The 12,001-nt window shown below is 35.6% G+C and overlaps 1 non-coding gene across 1 annotated transcript; it reads left to right on the forward strand.

Annotated features, from left to right (window-relative positions):
- The first annotated feature begins 4,638 nt into the window (after positions 1 to 4,638).
- On the forward strand, positions 4,639 to 4,745 carry LOC130043216 (U6 spliceosomal RNA). Its single transcript, XR_008795342.1, has one exon. It is a non-coding gene; the product is annotated as a U6 spliceosomal RNA (small nuclear RNA).
- The last annotated feature ends 7,256 nt before the right edge of the window (positions 4,746 to 12,001 follow it).

Raw genomic sequence — 12,001 nt, forward strand, 5'->3', positions numbered from 1 at the left:
CAAATTCTTATAAAATTAATTTTACACCAGAGTGATAAAGATAAGTGGAGAGTTTTAAATGGCACAATTAATGTCAAAGAACATACCAAACACATTAGTTATTCTAGAACCCTAGAGACCACATTTTGGATATTTTTGCTAATATCTGTTTCTATTTCTCATACTCGTATTTTTGGATATTCTTTTTTCCTTAGAATATCTAAAAGCTTATATTTGGAGTTACTAGAGCTGAAAATGATCAGAGAAAAGATCTGCTCAAAGTGAGACAGTTCGAAAGATACAAAGCCAGACACTGACCCCAGAACAGGTCTGCTTCATCCTGAAACCTATGCTCAGGTCCTCACTCAAAAAAGACAGAAAAGAGCAGGCAAAGGCCCCTTAAGGAACAGACAGTGAAACTGTGCAACTGTGCCCCAGACAGCTCCGCAGCACACATTTGAACTCCTTGTTCTCATCCACAACATTACTCAGGGAATCCAGAGGAAAAGAATTTCCAGAATGAGTGAAGATTCTGGAGTCTATATATTTTTTTTAAGTATGGTTTGTTTTTACAACGTCGGTTACCTAATTCAAACCTTTGCTGTTCTCAATCGCATTCAAGTACTGATGTCTACACATCAAAAAAAGGAATTTCCTTAGGTCTAAAAGAGCATGAGAAATCATCTAAAGTACATGTATATAAAAGTTCGTATCTGCATTTTTGTTATGTCTATTATATATACTTTAATTTTTTTGCTAAAGAAGTGAAATCATAGTGATTAAAGAGTGCAATATATTTTCATGTAATTATATCAGCTCAATTTAAGGGAGTTGTGTGTGGGTATGTGTGTGTGTGTGTGTGTGTGTGTGTTGTTGGGGCCACATCCAGAATTGCTCAGGGCCTACCCCTGGCTCTAAATTCAGGGATCATTTCTTGTAGTGTCAGGGATCAAATCTGGGTTGGTAGCATGCAAATGCCTTAACCCTGTATTCTCTTAACTCCTGCACTCTCTCCAGCCTTCTTTCAGATAATTTTTAAAAATAAAAGTTAATTATTTTTAAAACAGAACTATTTTATAACTATTGTTTGCTCATTGTTTCTTTAACTGTGGGTAAATATATTTAACATTCCTACACCTATACAAACATCTTCTAGTATTTTTTTTATCAACATCATTACCACCAAATTTTATTCCTTACATGACTTTTTAAAAAAATTTTTATTAATGAGACACCATGAGGTACAGTTGTAGACTTACAAATTTTGTGCTTGGGTTTAAATTATACAATGATCAAATACCCATACCTCCACCAATGCCCATTTCCCACCACCGTGAATCCCAGTATCCCTCCCACCGTCCATGCCCCCCATCCCACCCTGCCTCTGTAGCAGGGCATTCCCCTTTGTTCTCTTACATACAAGTGGTACTACATGGACAGTATCATGTTAAGTGAAATGAGTCAGAAAGAGAGGGATAGACATAGAAAGATTGCATTCATCTGAAGAACATAAAGTAAAAAAATAGGAGACTAACACCCAAGAATGGCTAAGACTAGTACCAGGTATTTTGCTCCATGGCTTGGAGGTCAGCCACACATGCTAGGGGGAATGGCAGCTCAGATAAAGAAGGGAGCACCAAATAAAGGGTGTTGGGAGGATCCTCCCAGGATGGGAGAAGCATGCTGAAAGTAGACTATAGACCAAACATGATTGCCACTCAATGCCTCTTTTGCAAATCTTCTGGTATTCTTAAAAACTTAAAACGAGGGGCTGGAGCGATAGTACAGTGGGTAGGGCATTTGTCTTACACTGGGCCAACCTGGGTTCAATTCTCAGCATCCCATATGGTCCCCTGGGCACTTCCAGGAGTAATTCCTGAGTGCATGAGCCAGGAGTAACCCCTGTGCAAAACTGAGTGTGACCCAAAAAGAAAAAAATAATAATACAATAAAAAATAAAATAAATTTATCTTTATAATTTTCCTTATTTTTCTGTTCATCTGAGCATGAGGCAAATATAGAATACTGCTGAACTACATCGAGTCTCTTTTTGTCAGTCTTAGACAACCCCCCCATTAGACAGAAAGTTATAAAAGTTGTCTTTTATTTTCTAAAATTTATTTGATAAATTTGTAATATTTATTAATGCACTTATTTATTAGGTTTTATGTCGATACAGGTTATATGAAATGTAGCTCTGACTTTAGCTCTTAAAAAGAGTTAATAGTGCTGTTTAAAAAAGAAATGTAGCACTGTAGCACTGTCCTCCCATTGTTCATCGATTTGCTCGAGCGGGCACCAATAACGTCTCCATTGTGAAACTTGTTGTTACTGTTTTTGACAAATCAAATACACCATGAGGAGCTTGCCAGGCTCTGTCATGCATGGGGATACTCTCGGTAGCTTACCAGGCTCTCCAAGAGGGGTGGAGGAATCGAACCTGGGTTGGCCATGTGTAAGGCAAATGCCCTACCCACTGTGCTATAGCTCCAGCCCCAAAAGAAATAAAGTAAGTAAGTAAAGGCCCTCCCGTTGATCGTCGATTTGCTCGAGCGGGCCCAGTAACGTCTCCATTGGAGACTTTGTTGTTACTGTGTCTGGCATATCGAATACTCTCGGTAGCTTGCCAGGCTCTCCAAGAGCGACGGAGGAATCGAACTTGGGTCGGCCATGTTGGCCGCTTGTAAGGCAAACGCCCTACCCGCTGTGCTATCGCTCCAGCCCAAAAGAAATACTTTTGAAAAATAACTGAGAAGCTGAAAGCCTGCCTCATGAGCAAAAGCGAGAAGGCAGCTGGAATAGAGAAGGGATCACTAAGAAAATGATGGCTGGAGGAATCGGTTGAGATGGGAGATGTGTGCAGAAAGTAGATAAAGGACCAAACATAATAACCTCTCATTTCTGTATTGCAAACCATAATGCCCAAAAGTAGAGAGATATTATGGGGAATATTGTCTGCCATGGAGGTAGGAAGAGGGTGGGAAAGGGATGTATACTGGGGGTATTGGTGGTGGGGAATGTGCACTGGTGGAGGGATGGGTGTTTGATCATTGTGATTGTAACCCAAAAATGAAAGCTTGTAACTATCTCACAGTGATTCAATAAAATTTAAAAAGAAAAGAAAAGAAAAGAAAAGAAAAATGGTTTAGGAAACTCTGGCCTGGATTATTTTTGGTATTTTGATGCGCAAAACTAAAATGAAAATGAGAAATAAGTTTTACTGAATTTTGATTAAAATAAAAATATACAAATTTAAACAGTAATTAAACAAATAGGCATACTTCTCTCATCTCTATTACATCTTCATTTTTTACAAAATTTGTTAATTTTGTGATACAGCTCTAATTTTATAAGAACTCTCACATTAACTTAATTGGTACACCATGTTTCAAGTAACACATGAGATTCTGTACAATAAAACATTATGTTGATTGATTGTGATACTTAACAGTGCTTAACACTTATTTAGCACTTTACTTCCTCAAAGCACTTTACAAACATTAACTAATTAATCATCATGTCACTGTGATGTCATAAAGGCGGTAGAATTCTCATTTCTGAGATGAAGGAATTAAATAAAGTGGCTTATGACAGTGAAAGACTTTAGATAGTTTAAACAGCAATGAGAGCATCCACAAAATGACTAGAGCAGTAAGTGGATGGCATTTGTAGCCTGTAAGGAAAGCACTACAAGTTAATATCATATTACAATCCTAGAAATTTTCAACTATGGTGCTTAGGAAAAAAATACAGAGTTATGCCAACAATCATATCCCCTTATTAACCTTTGCTGTAAGAGCTATTCTCTAATTAATTCTAATATTTGTGCACTTTAGATTTAATTTTTTCCTAAATAAAAGAGCTTTGTGAGTTTGAAATTTTCTCATAAGCTTTCCATTTTTATTATCTCAAAAAAAAATATCAACCACCGGAAAAGTTCAAAAACTTATTTTAAAAAGTTATATTAACTAAAAAGTTATATGTTATTCCAAACTCAGTGATATTTTTAAAATATATTTGTATTCAAAACACTATCAATAAAAGCTTTATTGATTTTCTTTTTAATTTCTGGTGTTAGACTGTGCATGGGGCTTACTACGGGCTCTGTGCTCAGAGATTACTGTACTAATGGACCACATGTAGTTCAAGGTCTAAAGCTCAAAAAGTTGTCTGCATCCCTGCCTAAGCTCATAAATGTCTCATGGATGGTTTTTATACCCAACTCTGACAGTGAGGAAGTTCAGGCAGAGAACGTTTCTTAAAGTAATACTTACCATTATCTTTCTCAATTAGAAATTATCAGAAAGATTGATTCTCATATTTACAACAATATTGAAAAAACAACTTCTCACTGTCTTTTCTCCTCATGCTTTATCAAGATTTGGAGATCTTCTACATAAGGGCTAACCTTTTTCTTACAACTTGTACATTTGCTAAGGACATGGTAGAAGGTCAGTTTGGTGGAGATGGTGAATGCTGTAATTTTGTACAACAATACTATGTAGTTTAACATTATTTAACCATAGTACCTAAACTGTAATTTAAAAGAAATTCAAATAAATAATTTAAAAAAGAGCTGTCTACAATGCAAGCACCTTACCTACTATACTAACTCTCCGGAAATTCTTAAAGAAATGTATTTAGGAAGTATCTTTATTTGTGCTCACTTTGGCATCACATATAATAAAATTGGAAAGATACAGAGAAGATTAGCGTGGCCCCTATATGAGTATGACATGCAAATTTACGAAGCGCTCCATATTTTTAAGAAAGAAAAGAAAGTGTCTCTATTTTAACTTGAATGAAGATTTTTTTAATCTGTCACATGGTATAGTGCAATTGCTTCAACCTCTGTAAAAATTTATACTGCACAGATTTCAACAGTAAATTAAGTGTTCACTAAAAGTCTTTGATAAGTCCTTGGAAACGGCAAACTTAAGTAAACCATAATGACATATAACAAAAGTGGGTCCACAATACTATTTTAACATTTAACGGAAATTGTTTTTTCCTTAACAACTAGATAGCTAAATGAAATTGAAGGAAAATTTCCCCCCAACCCCCCACTCCCAGCATCTACAATGTACTGCTAGTAGAACAGTTAAATTGGTTATATGAGTGTTTCTCAGTGTGGATGATTCTCTCTTTCCCTCTTCCGATTCCCAACCACTGTAATGATCAAGAGAACAGTAGTAACCTCCATAATCTCAGGTGAAATGGAAAGTGGTTGGGGAGGAGGGTGAGGAGCTATAGGTTTTTATTTGTTTGCTTTAAAAAAGTAGACCATGGAGTCACTAAGTAATATTTTTTTCCCTGAAAAGGGAGCCAATACATCAAATAAATTTGAGAACCTCTGAGATAGATGAAGGGTACAACAGAGGCATGTTTCAAAAGCCAGCATTCTAAAGGTAATTATAAATTCTATCTTCATCAGTATTTTTCCTGTTTTTACACTTTATGAGTAAATTTATGTAACTTTACTATTTGGTATTTTATTTTCTATCAGCCTAAATAAATATTATCACTTTTGTTGATCTATTATTCCTTTTTTAGTTGTGTATGTGTGTCTCTGTGTGTCTGTGTGTATGTCTTGGCCACACCCAGTGATGCTCAGGGGATACTCCTAGCTCTGGACTAAGGAATCATTCCTGGTGGGCTCTGGGGACCATATGGGATGTCAGGGATTGAACCTGAGTCAGCTGTGTGCAAACCAAGTACACATGCTGAACCATCATTCAGCCCTTAACATTCCTTTTTCCATTCATCAGTTTATGCCAGTTGTTCTCAATGTTCAAACCCCTTAAATAAGTATGCCTAGGTACTATACCTTTTTTCCCTTCCACCATTTTATCTTCTTCCTCCACCATCATCTCCTCTAACTGACCTTAATAGCATCATCTAAGCAGACTTAGATATGTTTCTTTTTTTCCCGCTTTTTGGGTCACACCTGGCGATGCACAGGGGTTACTCCTGATTTTGCACTCAGGAATTACTTCTGGCAGTGCTCCGTGGACCATATGTAACACTGGGAATTAAACCAGGTCAGCTGCATGCAAGGCAAATACCCTCCCGACTGTAGTGTCACTCCAGCTGCTTAGATAACTTTCTTATATTGTCTTTTCTGGTCATCACTTTTATATCCTTATAATGCACACATACATATATAGCACTGTAGCACTGTCCTCCCATTGTTCATTGATTTTGCTCAAGCAGGTCAAGTAACATCTCCATTGTGAGACTTGTTACTGTGTTTGGCATATGAATACGGCATGGGTAGCTTGCCAGGCTTTGCCATGTGGGCGAGATACTCTCGGTAGCTTGCCAGGCTCTCTGAGAGGGTCGGAGAAATTAAACCCAGGTTGGTCAGGCTGACCGTGTGCAAGGCAAATGCCCTACTACTGTGTTATCACTCCAGCCCACATACATACATACATACATATGTCTATATATACCAGAATTTATTATTGGTTCTACTTTCTTATAAATATTTGAGTTGATTTTCATTTTTAACTATTAAACATACTGCTACTCTGAATATTTTTTAATGTATCCTTTGGTGTAGCTACATAAAATTTTTTGCCTAAATACAGGAATAGAATTTTGGAGAAAAAAAGATCAAGCCATTTGTCACAGTTCCTTTTCCAATTCATATTCCTACAAGAAGTGTGTGAGAATTTTCCTGTTACAAAGTTTTTTCAAACTTTTTGAATAAAATTTTATTGTGATATAGTCACACAAATTAGTTTATTATTTCCATGGCTGATTTAATGCTATACATTCAGGGTTCAACAGATACAACGGAGAGGTGCTAGAATTTCTGTAATAGTTTTCTTGGGCTGCCAAGACAAAGCTCCACAAAATGAATGGAGAAGAAGAACCAAAATAAAGAAGAACCAAAATAAAGAAACAAAATATAGCTATGATTTTCATATTTCAGGGAACCAGTGAAATTGAAGTGCTGACAGAACACAATCTCTGGAGTTTCTAGGATAGGCTCCTTGACCTGTCTAGCTTCTAGCTGCTTTTTCTTGGTTTCCTGGAGTGTGGATATGACTCTCCAATTCTCTATCACAATGTCACATATATTTATCTATGTTTCTGCTCTCTGTGTCTCATTAATATGCTTACTGTATGTTAATTCACCTGCAAAATTCAGAGTGACCTCATATTAATATTCATAATTACATTTGAATTATCCATATATGTATATATGGTCATATATAATAACTGCAATCAAAATATTTTCAGAATGACCTAAAATTTTAACAAATGCCTTTTTATACAACCATTAAATATTTCTAACTTCTGGACTTTCAGTAAACTAATAATTCAGGGAAAAGTCTGGATATACCTTAGAAAAAATTTATTTGACATTGGTGACATTATAAAATATATGCTGGCATCAAATTATATGTGAGAGTTCTTCAAGAAACCTCTTTTGTAGGTTCATGGATCATTTCATGACGTAGATGATTCTTTATCTTAGCCAAAATAAAAAAGAATAAGCTTAGGTACTCAATCCAAAAAGGGGGTAACACAAGTGTTAAGAGTTGATTACTATATTCTATGACTAAGAAAAACATCTGGATTCAAATCTTATTCTGAATTGAGGGATCTTTATACTGACCACAAATTGTTTTTCCAGTTTTACATATGTTTAAAACACTTGGGGGGAAAGGGAGTCAAGGAAGAGGAAATTCATATTGACTATATGCAAATATTTAAAGGGTCTCCTGATTTCTACCTTTAATATTTAAGGAAATATAGGATAACTTATAAATAAAGATTTTTTAAACTTAGAATAATGGCAATTAAAGATACAGTTACAAGGAAATAAGATATCTCACAGACTTTATGGAACTGAAAGAAGTCCAACCATCTATTTGAAAGTGATATAAACAAACAAGAAGACAAAAAAAAAAAAAAACCATGTGCTTGGATTCCCAGTAGAACTGTTCATGATGGAGAAAGCAGGAAACAAACAAAAAATACCAAAATTCTAGATGATCACACTGACATTGCTCTTTATAAAGGCTGGGAGAGGGGGATTAGCAGGGGAAAGGAAACCAAACCAATAGTTTAGCTAGTACTAAAAATTTATAGTAATAAGGCACAAAAACACACCACTAACCTATTCAATCTAATACAATATTTCCCACACTAATCACATTCCCAAGTTTTGTTTTAATTTCTCAACTTCAACAGTAATACTTTTTAATTGAATTTTATGGGTGTAGTAATATGATTATAAAGTGCCAGGTTTCCATGGAGTGAGTACACCCCAGAGGACTTCCGCTAATAGGAAATGTTGATATATTCTTGTATCTGCAAATTTCATGTTGGTCAGCCATGAGTTGTGTGAAAATGAGCTCCAAAGAGAAATTTCTTTGGAGGAATTTTTTAAAAAATATTCACATATATGTTGACTGCGTGCAAGGCAAACGCCCTACCACTGAGCGATAGCACAGCGGTAGGGCGTTTGCCTTGCACGCAGCCAACATGGCCGACCCGAGTTCGATTCCTCCGCCCCTCTCGGAGAGCCCGGCAAGCTACCGAGAGTATCTCGCCCACACAGCAGAGCCTGGCAAGCCACCCGTGATGTATTCGATATGCCAAACACAGTGACAACAAAATCTCCAATGGAGACATTACTGGGCCTGCTCGAGCAAATCGATGAACAATGGGAGGGCCTTTACCTTACCTTTTATTCACATATATAAGTCACATTTAAATTTCTATCCTATATTTTACATTTAAAACACCTCTTAAATATCAATACTTTGACTCACTTCATTGGTTTTTAAACTCAAATATTTGTTTTAAATAAATAAATTAAACATATAAATCTGGGCATACTACATATATATGTGATAAATAATAAGTAAGAGAGAATAGGTAAATTCATTAGAGTATAGTTCATCTGAATGTTTTAGCTTCTCCTTACTTTTCTTTCCTATATCTTAAATACAAAATTGAGTTTTGATGCTTAAAATTATTTCATAAGTGGACTAGCTCCATTCAGCAACTTTTATAGTTATTTTTAATCATTATTATTTTATGAAAACCAGGAAAGGAAAATCTATAAATGTATTAGGATGTACAATTTTATATGCATAAAGAAATACTATATTTTGAAGAAAAATGTAAAAAAGAAATGAGAAAGAAGACCATTTTTTTAAATGTCAGAGGTCATGTTTGTGTTAATGAGAAACATTATCTTACCAAATAATCCTGGTATCCTCATTTCCATTTATATAGGAAATTGATTAATACTTAACTAATTGGCACATGCAAATAGGGATTAGTTAACTTTACTCATTCACAACTCAACAACTATAATCTAGAGCCTAACATTGATTTAAATCATTTATTATTTTTGAAGTTAATCATCTTCCTGTTGTGAGAAATAAAGTATCAAAACACTATGATAATTATAGCTTATCTGTGTCTTACAAATTAGCTAATTAACATTAGTAAAAGGTAAATGTATAGTAAGCAAAGTTTAAACTTCTAAATTGGAATCAATCCTTCCACATGATAAAGTGATGAGATCTATGCTATTATATGCCAATGGGTCAGATACACTTGGAGTTTAATAACTATAGCTAGATATTCAGTTCTGCTTCAAAAGAATAGATCATTCTGATGTTCCAATGCAATTACACTGCTTAGCTTTCTTCAATTAACTCCTGTATCTAGATAAAAGATATGAAAAAGTGGTAAAACAGATAGACGTGATATGTTACTAAGAAAGCAATCTTTGAAGTAGTCTCAAAAGGTTTTTGGCATGCATAATTTGTTTAGAAAAACCACATTCTTGACTTTGATAAGCTGAATAGAATTCTTAACTTAGAATTCTGGCAATAATAATTTCTTAAGTTCAGGGTGGTGATTTTATTAAAAAGCTTTTAAAGAGAAATTAGAAATCGAACAGTTTCTTTGATATTTTATTTCTGAGATGCCTACATATAATTCATTCTAATAGATGTAAATCTGTAGTGGTATACTCAAGTATAATCAAATGAGTATTTTCAATAATTGTCCTTAGTGAGAAGTGATAGAATCTGTATTAGAGATACGGAATAGTATTTGCCTTGACCAACAGCAAATCAAATGTGTATTGGATAGCTACAGGAGATTACTACAGTGTAAATACTAAGTGTGAAAATGACTGGAAAGACATTTACTCAAAAAGAACACAGACCTACAGGAGACAACAAATGCATAACATGAAAAACTGGGTGTTGTGAATAGTACTATAAAGAAAAATAGCTCTAAAAGCAAAATCGTGATACATAGAAAGATCTAGTGATAGTATAAAAAAGGTCAATTTAGGCAGATGTTCTGTCTTCCAAACATCACAAGCACAGTCAAGTAGTAATGAATGGCTTCACTGGCAAAGAAAGCAAACTTAACCAGTATTATAAGCTATAGAAAATATTTCAGAGACAGAAAGGGGCCATCTAATGATTCTAAGTAGGGAGGCATAAAAATCATATATATTTGAAAATAAGAATGTGTAGAGGGAAGACATGTAATGAACACATATAATCATACATCACCTGTACAGAGAGTGAGAGAGAAATGTCATAATTGGCATGTATTTTCAGGGGGTTAGTTTGGGGCTTATACCTGGTAGTGCTCAGGGATTACTCCTGGCTGTGCAATCAGAGACTACTCCTGGTAGGCTCAGAGACCATGTGGGATGCCAGGGATTGAACACAGGCCACCATGTACAAGGCAAGTTCCCTACTTCTGTACTATGACTCCTGACTGACATGTTTTAATGTGGACATGAAGAGATGGGTGACATGAAGCATCTCAGTACACACACTTCATTGACAGTTTTATCCAGCTAGGAGTCTGGGGATCCTATCCATATGAAGGTGACATGAAAGAGGTAATACCCAAAACTATTGAGTTAGAAAAATGCTGAGAGGATGGGAATGCCCGTAACAGCTTCTGACATAATAATCAGCTTCTGACATAATAATCTAGGCTTCCAACCAGGTACCAGTGCATGTTCAATGAAAGACCTCTGATTTCACCTTTCCCTTTCATTAAGCCCAAAATATGTATCAACTCACAAGCTTCCTAGTTGACAATAAGACATTAATATAATGTGCTATATGAGCATTCCTAATCCTAATATGTCATGATTCCAGTACCATGACAAAAAGATCAACCCCTTCATGAACATTTCACACCTTAGTTATCTCACCCTACAAAAATCCTACCCTAAACTCTAGCAGTTGTGACACTCCCTTAGGAATGCCTACACCTTGGTTATATACTTTTGCCTTATAAATTCTTTTTCCCTATATATGCTATGTCTCATCATTGAATTTTTCCTGACATCGGTGAAGAATCTTTGTCTGCATTGAGGCTACTTGCTTCCCTCTCCTTCTATTGAAAGATCTGACCCCACTCCTCAGCACTCTGGGTTCTACACTTCAGGGTGTCAGGGACATGCTCCCAGTCCATGCAGACAAACAGACTCAAGTGTAGCATCATGACTGGCTCTGTGTAACTGGCAGGCCAGTTGTCGACACCAAACCTGGGTCCTCTTTATGTCCTTCAGGCTCCCAATATTAGCCTTTCATCAATAAAGGTACTTGTAATGTTGTCTTAATTCACGCTGAATTAATATTAAGTAACAGTATAACTGGTCTTATTAAGGGCTTTTCACATTGTCCAGTTAATATGCCTACAGCCAGTGAGTTTTGGCTTCCATAATTAAACTAAAGAGACCATCTCAGTTTTGACAGAAAGGGAAAGGAACACAGTGATAGACAAAGTTTTGATTGTATGATTATAATTCCGAGATTCAGGAGAACCTGATATAATCAAACCTGAAAAGCTTATTGTCCCTGAAGTACTATAAATCGTGATTAACTGAGAGAACAATTTAAAAAAGTTTTGAGTTATGTCAAGGTCACACCAAATCCTGTACACTCTGATGAGTTTATTTCAAATTCAACAGGATGATATTGAATGCCTTTAATCTAGGAGTGCAATACAC

This window comes from Sorex fumeus, unplaced genomic scaffold (genome assembly GCF_029834395.1).
Source record: "Sorex fumeus unplaced genomic scaffold, SorFum_2.1 ptg000115l, whole genome shotgun sequence".
NCBI lineage: Eukaryota > Metazoa > Chordata > Mammalia > Eulipotyphla > Soricidae > Sorex > Sorex fumeus.